Source organism: Acomys russatus, chromosome 26, assembly GCF_903995435.1.
Source record: "Acomys russatus chromosome 26, mAcoRus1.1, whole genome shotgun sequence".
Classification (NCBI taxonomy): Eukaryota; Metazoa; Chordata; class Mammalia; order Rodentia; family Muridae; genus Acomys; species Acomys russatus.
Window position 1 is genome coordinate 2,948,615 of NC_067162.1, and position 15,398 is coordinate 2,964,012.

Genomic DNA, 15,398 nt, shown 5'->3' on the forward strand with positions numbered 1-15,398 from the left:
AGTATGTGCTACAAGGAAAATTACATATTTGCATGAATGTAAGAGTGTGTGTGTTCCTTTAAAACTAGATATTTGGAAAACATTAACTTTTCATCATCATGGATTGTGGATAAATTGTATTAGAATTCATATAGCAAAATAATATGTGGTGGCTAAACACAATGAGTTAGGCCTTTAAAGCCTGTTATCAAAAATGTACACAATCAACTATTGAGTGAAAGGTGACAATTTACATTCGACTGTATGACTATGTTACTGTTCAGAGGAAGGTGCATGAAGGAAGGATAGAGTTTGATATGTCTTTATTTATATCCATTTATAAAGGCTCAGGCTTTCTATTTTTTTAAACTTCTTTACTATTAAGTGTATTTAATTGATGAGTGAAGTCATAAAATTATACATATCAATGGTGCACTGGTTCATGTATACATTAAATAATATTTAAGTTGTAACATGTAATTTCTAAAAAAGAATAAAATATAAACATTATTATTATTATAAAAATACCTCAAAGATTTAAGGTTTCTTTTCTTGGGAATGAATGTGACTATTAAACACAGTTTTCCAATTATCTTTGGGAAAAGAGTTTTTTCCCCATATATAGTGTAATGGTGAATTTCTAGCAAAAGTTAACTTTATGAACAATTTAATAATGCACATTTTGAATTATTTATATGCACCTTGAAGCTTTAAGGCAGAGAGGGCAGCTCTGCATTCCTCCCCCTTTCAGAACACAATCCTCCCTCTGACTGTGGTTTTCTCCATGTTAATGAGGTCCACAGAGCAGGAAAGGGTGTTAGTTGCATTTCAGGGCTGGAGTGTGCCAGGTGCTCTTCTCTGTCACCTTCCACACACAGATCAGAGAAGCAAAGTGGATTCAGCTGACAAAAGTTTACTCATTTTTTGAGCTCGACTGTAACGTAGCAGAGGAAAGGATATACGTGGGAACGTTTGCAGGAAGAATTTTTGATTAATGATGTCTTAAGTGGAAGGACACTTTTCACTGCAACCCCACATTCTCCTCCCACTCTTAGAGGCAGTTTTGGTGTTTGGGAAAGACCTGAGATTTAATTCTGAAGCGCATTTCTTGTCTTGGTCCATGTTCTGTTCGCAAGTTGTCACCTGAGAGTAGTTCATTGTTGAAGCTTGGTTGAGAATAAGATGGGGTTTGGGGTGGGGAGGATGGGCTCGGGGGGGGGATGTTCAGAGTTTGTTTTGTCCATTTTCCATGGAGGGAGTGAATTTCAGTGGGCACTGCAATAGATGCAGCACCACAACCGATTCCTGTCTTTGTATAGTCTTCCTGGGCTGCCTTGAGCTTCAGCTGGGCTCACACTGGAGCAGAGGGCAGCCAGGCCAATCATAGGTTCTTGTAAACAACCTCCTTTCCCTCTGACTACACTACAAAAACGTGCGATGAGCTACACGTTGTCTTTTTCCCAAGCTGTGACTGCAATCCATCACGTTGGGCTTTGTCTGTGTGCTGGACAGCTCTCAGAATAAAGCATTTTTTAAAGATGTTTTCTAAATATTCTCATAGATCATCCATCACCATTCTGTCAACTGTTTGGCACACTAGCTGACTCATGTCTGGTAGGTGTGCATGGCATTGACGTGAGTTATTTTCCTTCTAACCCTGTTGCCAGCACTTTGATAAGGTAAGAGTCATTACGCCATGTCTCATCCATTCCCTGTATTTCAAAAGCTCATTCTTTTCAGCCTGGAATAAAAAGCGTACACTGTGCTTCAGAAATGGTCAAGGCACAGCAAAGGCTCTGGCAGACGACAAGGAAGCCAGAGTTAAGCATCATTCATGGTTTAGCACTTTGCTATATAACTCCCTCTTGTTTCTAGGTAGGCAAACTAACACACTGGTAGAACAGAACACTTTTAGGATGAAAAAAGATAAACATAGGCTGCAAGGTAGAAATTCTGTCTGTGTAGCGCATGTTATTGTTGTGGCCACACAGCATATGTGGCACTCTGACTCCTGATAAGCATTTAAATATTGCAAGAATTCCTTAGATTTTTATCTTGGATGGCCTGAGACCCTCAAGTGACAGAGATGTGATGTGAAATAACACTTGCCTGATCAAATTTCCTCTTTTTACCACCCCCATTTCCTTACCTGGAAATTTGGCTGGTGTTTTAGTACAGAGATCACTAGGTGGATAAACCTCAAAGAAAGATTGATATGGCTGAGGCTCATATGTGCTTTGTTTCTGATTGCTGAAGATTCCCCTAGAATATTGAAACTTTCATATTGAAACAAAACCTACCAGGAAATGAGAATACGCTCACTCCAGAGGCAGCATAATGATATTGAAAGAGCAACAAGTATACCTACAGAATGGAGTTTCAGGTACACGTACCTTTCTGGGGTTGCTATAATAGACTTACAAGCTAAGCAACCAAAGCAGTAACAGCAACAACAACAACAACAACAACAACAACAACAGTAACAACAACAAATTATGAGATCTAAAGGTCATAATCCCCAAATCAAGGTATTAGAAGATATGATTTCTCTAGGCCTTATCTCCTTGACTTATCTCTCTGAGCCACCTTGTGGTCCTTTGTGTGTGTGTGTTCCTAGTATCTCCCTATCAGAATATTAGCCTTACTGTTATGTCTCCCTTCATCTTCACACCTTTATTTTAATACTCTTATATCTTTAAAATACCTTATCTCTATCCTAGATCACCCAGTTATCCATCCTTTGGTTCCTGGCCCACCAGGTAGTGTCAGGGATGGCCTGTCACTCATGGCATGGGTCTCAAGCTGGACCAGTCATTTGTTGACCACCCCCACAATTTCTGCACCACCTTTACCCTAGCACATCTTGTAAGTAGAACAAATTGTAGCTCTAGGTTGAAAGTTGTGTGGCTAGGTTGGTGTCCCAGTCCCTCCATTGGAAGTCTTCCTTGGCTACAGGAGATAGGAGGTTCAGGCTTCATATCCCCCATTGCTAATAGTCTTAGTGTCACTGTCATAGATTCCTAGGGGTTTTTATTGCCAAAGATGACTGATTAAAAAAAAAGGCAATGAAATGATTCCTAATGGTATCTTGCTGTATTCATTGATTGGTGCCTAGCCTGATTGTCATCACAGAGGCTTCACCCATTAACTGATGGAAGTGGATGTAGGGACTGACAAGCAAACATTAGGTAGAGCTTGGGGAATCCTGCAGAAGAGGAGCAAGAAGGATTGTAGTAGCCAGAGGGATCAAGGACACTACAAGAAAAACCCACAGAACCAATTAAATTGAGCCCATAGAGGCTCATAGAGGCTGAACTGGCAACCAGGGAGCTGGCATGAGACTGACCAAGGCCCTCCACACATATGTTACAGTTGTGTACCTTTGTCCTCTTGTGGGGCTCCTCACAGCAGGGGCTGTCTATGACCCTGTTGCCTGCCTGCCTGCCTTTGGGTCCCTTTCTTCCTACTGGGCTGCCTCTTCTAGCCTTAATAGGAGATGAGGTACCTAGCCTTACTACAGCTTGATATACCATGGCTGATATCCATGGAGGTCTGCCCTTTTCTGAAGAGAAATACAGCAGGAATGGTTGAGGATGAGGAAGGTGAGGAGTTGGAAGGAAAGGAGGGAAGGGAAACTGTGGTTGGGATGTAAACTAAATAAATAAATGGATGGATAAATGATAAATATAAAACATGCTTGAAATAAAAAAACTTATCTCTAAGTATAGTTACACTTTGTGGGCTGTGACTTTAGTATATGAATCTGGGATCTGGAGCACTTCAATCAAGAACACGCATAGTGAGGCAGGCAGAGAATATGTACCAATAAAATGAATTTAAACAGAATACAGAGCAGATATAGTAGCATCCAGAGAAACTAAAGGGATGAAAGATGCCAACTGAGATGGAAAGTTCTTGATTGGCCATAATAATGGCTCCTCCACCAGTGAACGTGGAGAATCTCTCCTCTTCCTGGAGAGATTTTATTAGGATAAAAAAAAATGGACACAGAAAAAAGCAACTATTATATGAAATCTAAAAGCTACAGAAGTAGATATTGTAAAAAAAAAAAAAAAAAAGTAATTTAAAATTAAAGCACTTTTCTAGCCTAAACTTGTCTCAGAAAATTCCCTGGAGGAGGTAAAAATTGAAAAAGATTTTATGGAGAAGAGGAAGTCAGGAGAAGGAAGTACATTGTCTGTGGAGAATGGTCTATATTTCTAGAGACTGTAGTTTTTGAGTGGAGGGAAGTTGAGCTCTCAGTCTCAATTTGTTTTTCAGTACTGAAGATTGAACCAGGGCATCATGTATTCCAGACAAACACTTTTGCCTCTAAGCTAAATCCACATCCCATGATTTCACTATTTGGAATCAGCAACTTAAAAATAAACCATTCAGAAACTGTAGGGAACACCTACTATAGCTTTTATTTGTTTTAAAATAAACTCCACAGTACAAGATTTATGTAAACTTATGAAAAATGTAAATGCAAGCAGAATGTATGCTCTCTATTTAGTGTTTAGAAACCTCTACATTTCAAAAAAAGCAGTATTCCTTTCTTTTTCAGAAGGCATTTAAAACCCCTCATTGTTTGTTGTTTATTTGTTAGTTGGATTTTTTCAATTAAATATAGTGTGTGTGTGTGTGTGTGTGTGTGTGTGTGTGTGTGTGTGTGTGTGTGTGTGTAGTGTATTGAGAGGAAAACCTATCAGTCATTTATTTCCATCTACTGAGCGGGTCCTAAGGATCACACTGAAGGATTCACTCTTGGCAGCAGGTGCCTTGAACCGCTCAGTCGTCTTTGTGGACCTGGTTAGTTTTATTTTCATGTAATTTTCATGGTGTATCCCATGCTAACACTGAATTCAATATTCTACTGGTCCTGCATTCTAAGTACTGGTATTGCAGGTGTCCATCACCGCATAAAGCTGAGAAGTATTTCTTAGGAACAAATTTCCTCTCTTTGCTCGTGATAATCTGTTTTTGTTTGATTTTGTTGTTGTTGTTGTTGTTATGTTGTTTTGTTTTTCTAGTTTGCATCTCTAGAAAAGTGCGGATTCCTAGATAAAAGAGATCACGCATCCTGGATCCACATGAGCCCCTTATTTCCTGTCTTTTGGAACTTGCTCACCAGAAGCCTCCACTGGACCCCATCCACCATGCCATGCCTGGTGAGATTTCTCATTTACTTATTTATTTGTCCTTATCTTAGGCTACTAGATGATTGGCTAGTTGTTACACAGCTCAAGCACTCTCATGCATGCCTTTAAAAAGTGAGAAAACATATTATAATTCACAGAGACCTAAAATTTACTAATAAAGCTTTTTAAAAAAAAAGCCTTTAAAAAACTTTTAAAAAATTTAAAGTTTAAAAAACCTTATAGAGTTTCAAATTTTGTGGCGTATATGCCTTCAAAGTAGGATCTTATGATTCTTTGAATTTCTTCAGTGTCTGTTGTTATGTCTCCCTTTTCATTTCTGATTTTGTTGATTTCAATACTGTCTCTCTGCCTTTTAGTTAGTTTGGCTAATGGTCTGTCTATCTTGTTGATTTTCTCAAAGAACCAGCTTTTGGTTTTGTTGATTCTTTGGACTGTTTTCTTAGTTTCTAATTTGTTAATTTCAGCCCTGAGTTTGATAATTTCCAGGCGTCTACTCCTCTTGGGTGTTTTCTTGATCAAGTTCACTTGCCAAAGTTGAGTGAAGAACAGATAAACAAGTTAAATAGTCCCATTTCCCCGACAGAAATAGAAGCAATCATCGATGGTCTCCCAACCAAAAAAAGCCCAGGGCCAGATGGTTTCAGTGCAGAATTCTACCAGACCTTTAAGGGCGAGCTAATACCGATACTCTTCAAGCTACTCCAAAAGATAGAAATGGATGGAAAATTACCAAATTCATTCTATGAGGCCATAGTCTCATTGATACCTAAACCTCACAAAGACTCAACAAAGAAAGAGAATTTCAGACCAATTTCTCTTATGAACATAGATGCAAAAATACTAAATAAAATACTTGCAAAACGAATACAGGAGCACATCAAAGATATCATTCATCATGACCAAGTAGGCTTCATTCCAGGCATGCAGGGATGGTTTAATATACGGAAATCCATCAATGTAATCCATCATATAAACAAACTGAAAATAAAAAACCACATGATTATCTCCTTGGATGCAGAGAAAGCATTTGATAAAATTCAACACCCATTCATGTTTAAAGTTTTAGAGAGATCGGGGATACAAGGCACTTTCCTCAACATAATAAAGGCTATATACAGCAAGCCAATAGCCAAAATCAAAGTAAACGGTGAGATACTCAAGGAAATTCCTCTCAAATCGGGAACAAGGCAAGGCTGCCCACTCTCTCCATATCTCTTCAATATAGTACTCGAAGTTCTAGCCAGAGCAATAAGACAACAAAAGGAGATCAAGGGGATCCAAATGGGAAAGGAGGAAGTCAAATTATCCCTCTTTGCAGATGATATGATAGTGTACATAAGTGACCCTCAAAACTCCACCAGAGAACTCCTAAAGCTGATAAACACCTTCAGCAAATTGGCTGGATACAAAATTAACTCAAAAAAGTCTGTAGCCTTCCTATACACAAATGACAAGCTTGCAGAGGAAGAAATTAGGAAAACCACACCCTTCACATTAGCCACAAGCAATATAAAATATCTAGGAGTTACCCTAACTAAGCAAGTGAAGGACTTGTATGAAAAAAATTTCAAAACTCTGAAGAAAGAGATTGAAGATGACCTGAGAAGATGGCGTGATCTTCCTTGCTCATGGATCGGGAGAATTAACATAGTAAAAATGGCCATCCTACCAAAAGCAATCTATAGATTCAATGCAATCCCTATCAAAATAACTACACAATTTTTTAAAGACATTGAAAGTTCAATTCTGAACTTCATATGGAAAAACAAAAAACCCAGAATAGCTAAAACAATCTTGTACAATAAAAGATGCTCCGGAGGAATCTCCATACCTGATCTCAAACTGTACTATAAAGCAATAGTACTTAAAACAGCATGGTACTGGCACAGCAACAGGCTGGTTGATCAGTGGAATCGAATCGAAGACCCAGATATGAATCCACACACATATGGTCACTTGATTTTTGACAAAGAAGCCAAATCCATTCAATGGAAAAAGGATAGCATCTTCAACAAATGGTGCTGGTCTAACTGGAGGTCTATGTGTAAAAAAATGAAACTGGACCCATATTTGTCACCTTGCACAAAACTCAAATCCAAGTGGATTAAAGACCTCAACATAAAACCAGAGACACTAACTCACTTAGAAGAAAAAGTGGGAAAGAGCCTGGAACATATTGGCACAGGAGACAACTTCCTGAACAGAACACCAACGGCCCAGGCCTTAATGTCAACCATTAATAAATGGGACCTCATGAGGCTGAGAAGCTTCTGTAAGGCAGGAGACACTGTCAAGAGAACAAAGCGACAGCCTACAGACTGGGAAAAATCTTCACCAACCCTACATCTGACAAAGGTCTAATATCCAAAATATATAAAGAACTCAAGAAATTAAACACCACCAAACCGAATAACCCAATTGAGAAATGGGGCTTGGAACTAAACAGAGAATTCTCAACAGAGGAGTATCAAATGGCTGAGAAACACTTAAAGAAATGCTCAACCTCCTTAGTCATCAGGGAAATGCAAATCAAAACAACTCTGAGATTCCATCTTACACCCATCAGAATGGCTAAGATCAAAAATTCAAGCGACACCACATGCTGGCGAGGATGTGGGGAGAGAGGAACACTCCTTCATTGCTGGTGGGAATGCAAACTAGTACAGCCACTTTGGAAATCTATCTGGTGCTATCTCAGAAAAATGGGAATAGGGCTTCCTCAAGACCCAGCTATTCCACTCCTTGGAATATACCCAGAAGATGCTCCAGCACACAACAAGAAACTTTGCTCAACCATGTTCATAGCAGCCTTATTCATAATAGCCAGAACATGGAAACAGCCTAAGTGTCCCTCAGTAGAAGAGTGGATAAAGAAACTGTGGTACATATACATTATGGAATACTACTCAGCTATTAAAAACAAGGAATTCCCGAAATTTGTGGATAAATGGATTGAGCTAGAAATGATCATAATGAGTGAGTTAACCCAGAAGCAGAAAGAATCAAATGGTATATACTCACTTATATCTGCATACTAGCCCAAGGGGCATGTCCCACGAAAGCCTTCACTTACCAGGAAACTGGGACAGAGGGGAAGGCATCCTATTGGGACTCTAAATGAGAGACGCATGGGAGAACAGCAAAATAAAAGGATCCAGAGGGTCCTAGAAATCTACAAGTAGAACAATATGATAGGCAGATTTGGGCCCAGGGGTCCCGCTCAAACTAAGGCACCAGCCAAGGACAATACAGGAGGTAAACTTTAAACCCCTTCCCAGATCTAGCCAATGGTCAGAATATTCTCCACAGTTGAGTGGAGAGTGTGATACGACTTTCTCACATACTCTGGTGCCTCACATTTGACCATGTCCCCTGGAGGGGGAGACCTGGTGGCACTCAGAGGAAGGACAGCAAGTAGCCAAGAAGAGACTTGATACCCTATGAGAATATATAGGGGGACGTAATCCCCCTCAGGAACAGTCATAGGGGAGGGGAATAATGGGAAAATGGGGGGGGGAGGAATGGGAGGATACAAGGGATGGGATAAACATTGAGATGTAACAAGAATAAATTAATAAAAAAAAAAAAAAAAAACCTTATAGAGAATATATATGCAGTCAGTAGGATGATATTTTGAATAACACAAGTAATTTACAGGCAGCACCTAGTATATGACAAGAACTTAATAAATGGTTATTGACTCATAATGATGGTCTAGCTAAAACAGTAAAGTTCTAAAGACTTGAAATTCCATGTTTTACTATTTCTTTACTTTTACTATTCTTTTCTTAGAATTACATAAAGGAGAGAAACAATAACCACAGTATGTTCATAGCGACGCTGTTGTAATACATCAGGCATGATCCAGTTAGGGCAAGGCCAGCGGCTGAGAATGGAGGGGGAAGGGCATAAGACTTTGAAAATTAGAGACAGCAGTAGATAAATATCAGAAGAAAGATCCAGCCTGGCAATGTTTAAGGCAAATTTTGTCTTTGTAGGATTGTGTGTATATGCTTGTGTGTATGTATGTGTGTGTGTGTGTGTGTGTGTATGTGTGTGCATGTGTGTGCATGTGTGTGTATGTCTGTGTTTGTGTGTGTATGTGTGTGTATGTCTGTGTTTGTGTGTGTGTGTGGGTGCATGTGTGTGTATGTCTGTGTTTGTGTGTGTGTGTGTGCATGTGTGTGTATGTCTGTGTTTGTGTGTTTGTGTGTGTATGTGTGTGTATGTGCATGTGTGTATATGTCTGTGTTTGTGTGTGTGTGTGTGTGTGTGTGTGTGTGTGTGTGTGTGTTTATAGGCATTTCCCAAATGCTTAGGCAGTGAGGAATGCATTGTTTGGTCTGCAAGACTGTTCTATGGAATCATACTTTTTACTCTTGGAACTTTTGTGGAAATGTGCCCAAATTTTCTTTCTCTCTCTTCCCCTCTGCGTTACCCCTAATGAGACCCCAGCTAGCCACACAATACAGTTCACTCTGGTCTTTGTTTCCTACACTCAGCTTTTTCACTTCTCCCTGTCACCACCAACAGAAAGATGCTTCCTTGCATATTTTTGATACATTCCCACATATAATACTCTTTTTATCCACATCAGCATTTCTGTGAACCCTTTTTAGTGCTGAAAATGGAATCTGAGTAGCTTTTTACAGCTTATTATAAAGTAGGTGTGGTAGGTAGACTGTTACAAAAGTCTGACTTGTAGTCTCACTCTTGCTGAAAAACCCTCACCATGATTCAGAATTTCTCCCACGGAGATGGACTCCACAGCCCGTTGGATTTGGGCTGGCCTGTAATGTAACAGAAAAGATAGTTTGAAAGTTCCCACTTTTGGCCTCAATAGTGTCTTATCTACTGTGGGTCTGAATTCTGACTAGTCAACACACAAGCAGTCAGACATGAGCAGTATTTTCAGCTCACTGGAGACTTGGACCTGGATGAACCAGCCAGTTAAACAGAGAACACATGACTGACTCCCAGACTCACAAGCTGAATGAAATGATTTTGAGGTGATGGCTCATTGTGCATTAAACGCTCACCAGAAAAACTGAAAGTCTCTAAAGTTCTCTTCTCTTTATTTTCATGCGAAGTGTCTCAAGTCAAGTCTCATATCAATTCATTTCCTCTTAAATGATGGATGATACAGTTGTTACCTACAACTGTTTCAAATTCCTTATGAAAATGTACCCACATCTAGCTTCTCTATTAATGACCTTTGCCCAAGTCCAAAATGAAAATCCAGATGGTGTGTTATTTTCACTTAACATCACGCCTGTCCTTAGCTCCTGTGGGTTCAGATATGAAAAAGGATCTGGCAGGGAACAGGATCCAGAAAAATGTTAATTTTTCTTGATGCTGTCAAGGAGAGAACACTGGCTTGGTGCCATCACTGCTTTGGGGTCACAGCCAACCTGGGAATGAACAGCTGTTGTTATTCAGAAAAATTCAGACAATATTTTGGAAGACTTTATTCAGGGAAAATTAAGAAGAAAATGGAGGAAAAAAAAAAAAACAAACTAAATGAAAACAGTTTTAGATTAAAAGGAAATGTGGATGTTTCAGGACATGTTTAATATACCTTCTAATATGATCCAGAGGGCTAAAAAGTAAACAAGACAGTACAGTCTTTAATAAGGCATTTACTTATTGCTCAGTGATGCAATGAAAGAGTGTGGGATCTGGAGTGGAGAGGAGCACACGTCCTCCTGTTGGCCGAAGCCTTCTTGCATATACACAGGAATGGCTGTAAGACACTTGTGGGTGCTTGGCAAATATTCAAACACATTTATGCTTAGTCTGTAAACACTTGCTGATAGAGGCAATGTCATGGGCTTAGTTTTTCCTTTGTTCTCTCCATCTCAGCTAAAGCCATAGTCCCCAGGGGACGGTGTTCAGATCTCGGGCGTCCCTGAGAACAGAAGCAGGTGGAAGCAGCCAGCTGTCACCTGTAAGCTTGATTTGGAAGAGACTTGAAACTATTAAGGCAATTCCACATCTCTCACTACTTAATTTACACTACCATTTGTATTTAAAATGGCATTCTGTTTATATATAATAGCGTGTTATTGCCAAAATGAGTTAATAGGTACACTAACTCAACGTGAGTTTCTGCTGTCTTAAGAACTGAAAAGGATAACCCATACAAAAACATTTTATGAACTTCTTAATATTTTTTTAGGATGAAAATGGAAAGCATGAAAAGCATTCAAGGACTCAGCTATAAAGAGAGTTGAGCTGCATATTATTTTCGCTTTGTAGAGTGAGAATTAAAGTAATTAAAAATGAATTTTCTTGATGGTTGAGCTCTTGTATGCTGGTTTAGAATGAAGACATTTCAACTAAAGTTCCTTTTACATTTTAATTTACTTCTCCCCCCAATGAGCTATATATTTTGAAAAATTATTGCTTAAGTTTAAAATACAATAAAACTCTTTTTCTTTTATTAGCAAGTATTAATTGTACAAAATAATGGGCTTATTAAAAATATTCTTCCAAGTGTAGAGTTCTCTGAGTTTTAACAAGGTATTGATTCATGTAACTATTACCTAAATCAGAATACAAGTAGTTCCATTGCTTGAGAAAATACTCCCATGCTAGCTAACTCACATAGTTGTTTAGTCTTGTGTGTGTGTGTGTGTGTGTGTGTGTGTGTGTGTGTGTGTGTGTGTGTGTTGCAGTGATGAAATAACTGACCCTGGGTACTTGGTAAAGCAAAGGAGATTCATTGTGGATTACAATGTGGAAGCTGGAATATTCAAGCCGAGGAAACCACATTTGGGAAGGGCCTCCCACCGTGTCATAAGATGGTGAGTGTTTAGAGTGACATGGTCCTGTCAGCGTGTTCAGGGGAGACAATACGCTTCCTTATCATAGTCCTTGTGAGCGCCAATCTCATCCTGGGACATGAAGAACGTTTCCAAGAAAGTATTGTTTTCTTCCAAAGAGTGGTATGCTCAATGAACTAATCACTCCCAAGAGGTTCCATCTTTGAAAGATTCTACCCAGTGCCCCTCAGGGTTGCCACCTCAAAGATTCTACCCAGTGCCTGTCAGGGTCGCCACCCCAGAGAGCAGCCTTCTAGCCCCGTGACTCTTTACAGCCAAATTACATTAAAACCACAGAGATGACCAAACACCAACCAGCAGTATGACTTGCTTTTTCTAAGATGGTGATAAAAATTGGATGACACAGGATGTGACCTCTTTCAGCCTGTTTATCCAGTACAATGTAGCTGGTGTCTGACAAGTGTGTCTTGAGAGTTCTTTCTTCTTTATCGGGAGTCCTATACTATCATGTGACTGTCTTGTTACCTGTTTTCCCATTCATTGCTTGAAGGATATTTTGCCTGTTTCCAATTTCAGTGCTTTTCACATAGCAGGTATACAAATGCCTCCGTACAGACTCCCAAATGGATTTAAGTTCTCAGTTTTCCATGGAAAATGTCTGAAAATGAAATTTCTGGGTTCTCTAGAAACCTTAAGATGGCTTTCCAGAGCAGCTGGAACATTTTAGTCCTCAAAAGCACTTTATAGAGCTCTACCTTCTCCCTGCTCTCAGCAGCTTCTGGTGATAGCAGTGTCTTTGTTCTAGCAGCACAATTGATGTGTGGTCACGTTTCAGCATGGCTTTGCTTTAGCATGTCCAGGACACTGAACATGCTCTACCTTTCAGAAATCCTTGAATCTCATCTTCTACCCATTTAAAAAACTGGGTGGGTTTATTATTCATATCTTGGTTGCTTGCATATTCAGAATGCAAACATACCACACACTTGTCTTATATTTTCTTTTGCCTAGTCTGTAGCTTAGCTTTTAATTCTCTTACAGTTATGATTGAATAAGTGTTTTGCAACTTGATAAAGTTTGTTCCTTAGTTTTCTTCTTGGACTACATATATTTCTGCTACCATGTTTAACAAACCTTGTTTAATCTAGAACATGATTTGTTATCTAAAAATACTCTCACTTGGCTGGAGAGATAGTCCAGCCAAAGGTTTACAATCAAAACATCAAGAGTTTGGTTACCAGAACAAATGCCAAAGCCTACTTTCCCAGCTTCCAAGTTAAAAATAAATAAATAAGAATAAAAATACTTTTATGTTTGCCATTTAAATCTGTGATCACTTTATGTTTGCTTTCACTTAAGGCTGAGGTGGAAACCTAGTTATTTTTTTCTCTGACATGCGACTCTCTCTTGTCAGTCTTGTTGAAAAGACTGTTGTATCGACCATCAGATTCCTTTCTAATTAACTGATCATACATGTGCAGGTCTCTTTGGATCCACTGACCTGAGTATTAAACTCTTTTTTTTTTTTTTTTTGCAAATTAAAGCCACAATGGTGGCGTAATATTTATTAGATTGAATTATATTATTTATTAGGTTAGATTAGACTATATAACAGTCCACTGTTTTTAAAAGCCACGAACACGTTTCGGTATAATCTCTGTATCACACTACATGTTGAGTGACTTTTCACCTACATACATGACAACAAAGGGCTTTTAAATCAATATATAAGCCTAATATGGTGGTGCATGCATGGTTAGTCTATTAGCTCAAGCACAGCCTCGGCTGCTTAGCAAGACTGTCTCCAAGCAAACAAATAAAAAGCATCTTTGATGACATGCTGCACCGGGCGAGGTGGTGACCAGCTGTTAATCCCAGCACTGGGGAGGCAGATCTCTGTGAGTTTAAGGCCAGCCTGGTCCAGAACAGCCAAGGCTACATAGAGAAACCCTGTTAAGTCCTTGCATAGCAGAAGGCATTCAGTGTATGCTCTCAATTGCCTGAAATTCCAATTGTTAATTAGTAAGAGTACCAAGTGGCCCAGTGCACCTCTTGCAAGGTTGGCTGCCCAGGATGTTCTTGGCTACCGAGGCCATGGCCACTAAGTCTATTACACAAACGTGCAGGCAAACTATAAGCACCTTTCTGAAACATCTTTAGGTTCCTTTTAGTGCTAATATAGTGTAAGCACTATGTAAAAAAGTTGTCAGCACAGGAAGGGAAAATCCAACATGTTCTGTGCAGAGCTTCCCCTGGATGTTTCTGCTTCGTGGGTGTGGAATCTGTGAATGTGGAGATCAGTAATTTGATTTGGAGGGGGGGATCTGAAGGGATTTTCTGGTGCAACCGAGGCCAAGAAGGAGAGGGTGGGTGCACATGGGTTAGCTCTGCGTGTGGACGTTACCCTAGTAGTCTACATTCCAGTGGTTTAAACTGAAATATTCCTGGTCAGGCAGGGCATACTGTGAATAAACGGTGTAGGGTGAACAGAGCCTTCGAAGAAGAGCTTCACTGAACTGGTAGGTCAGTTTTCTCCGGACTTTTGTGACCTCCCCAGTTCTGGCATAATTCCTCAGGGCTCTGGCCATCTTCTGGTAAGTCATGGGTTTTCAGTTGCCTTTCTTTTTGCCCCAAAGCTCAGCAAGCTTCTCCTTGTTTTTTGACATAAACTGAAAGATGCTTCTGCTTTTATTGACCCATTGAATACAAGACGCCATCTCCGGATTACACAGGAACTCGAAAAGGTATTCAAACAGCCGAAGCTTCCTCCTGACTTTTCTTCCCTTTTGCTGGAGGAAGGAAGCTTGGAGCAGATGGCTTCCCGGTATGCTGTGCAGGGGTTGATGAAAATTTCCTTCCAAATAAAAGTCTGAAGAACCATTGGTGACACTTGTCCAGTTACAGGGTGCTTCTGCTGTGGGTAACACTCCGTAGCAGGTGGAATTGCCTCTGACGTGCGGGTAATGGTTAATGTAGGCCATGCAATTTTTATGTTCTGGGGAGTATTGAACTTCTCCAAGCGAATGCTGTGTCAGCACTTCGAAGGCATCTTCAAACTCTTGGCCCAGCCTGTCTTGTTCAATCCAAGTCTGTTGCAACAACGATGAAATGTAGGAGTTCATTTTTTTATGAGTTAATTGAAGAGTTTTGGCTTCAGGAAGAAAATCAGTGGTAAATCATTTGCCTACTGGCTTGCAGAAGGCTAAGCTCTGTCCAGCGCAGCATGCGTGCACAGCCTGCACGAGGGAGTACAGAAGGGAAAAGACTCCAGCACCTCTGGCCCCTTAAACTCTTATATTAGTAATTATTGAGTTTTTATTGTAATGCTAAAAATTGAGTAATATGATTGCCATCAAGTTTTCTACCATGCCTTTCTATCTTAAACCATCTTTTGATTTTTCCTTTCTTGTTGCGTCACCCAGGGCTTCCATTTTAATAATGACGTGACTGGGAGTGGCAAGAAGCTCGTTCC

At 39.8% G+C, this 15,398-nt stretch overlaps 1 pseudogene; it reads right to left on the minus strand.

Annotated features, from left to right (window-relative positions):
• Positions 1–14,317: 14,317 nt before the first annotated feature.
• LOC127209624 (transcription factor Spi-C-like) lies at positions 14,318–15,048 on the minus strand (annotated as a pseudogene).
• Positions 15,049–15,398: the final 350 nt, after the last annotated feature.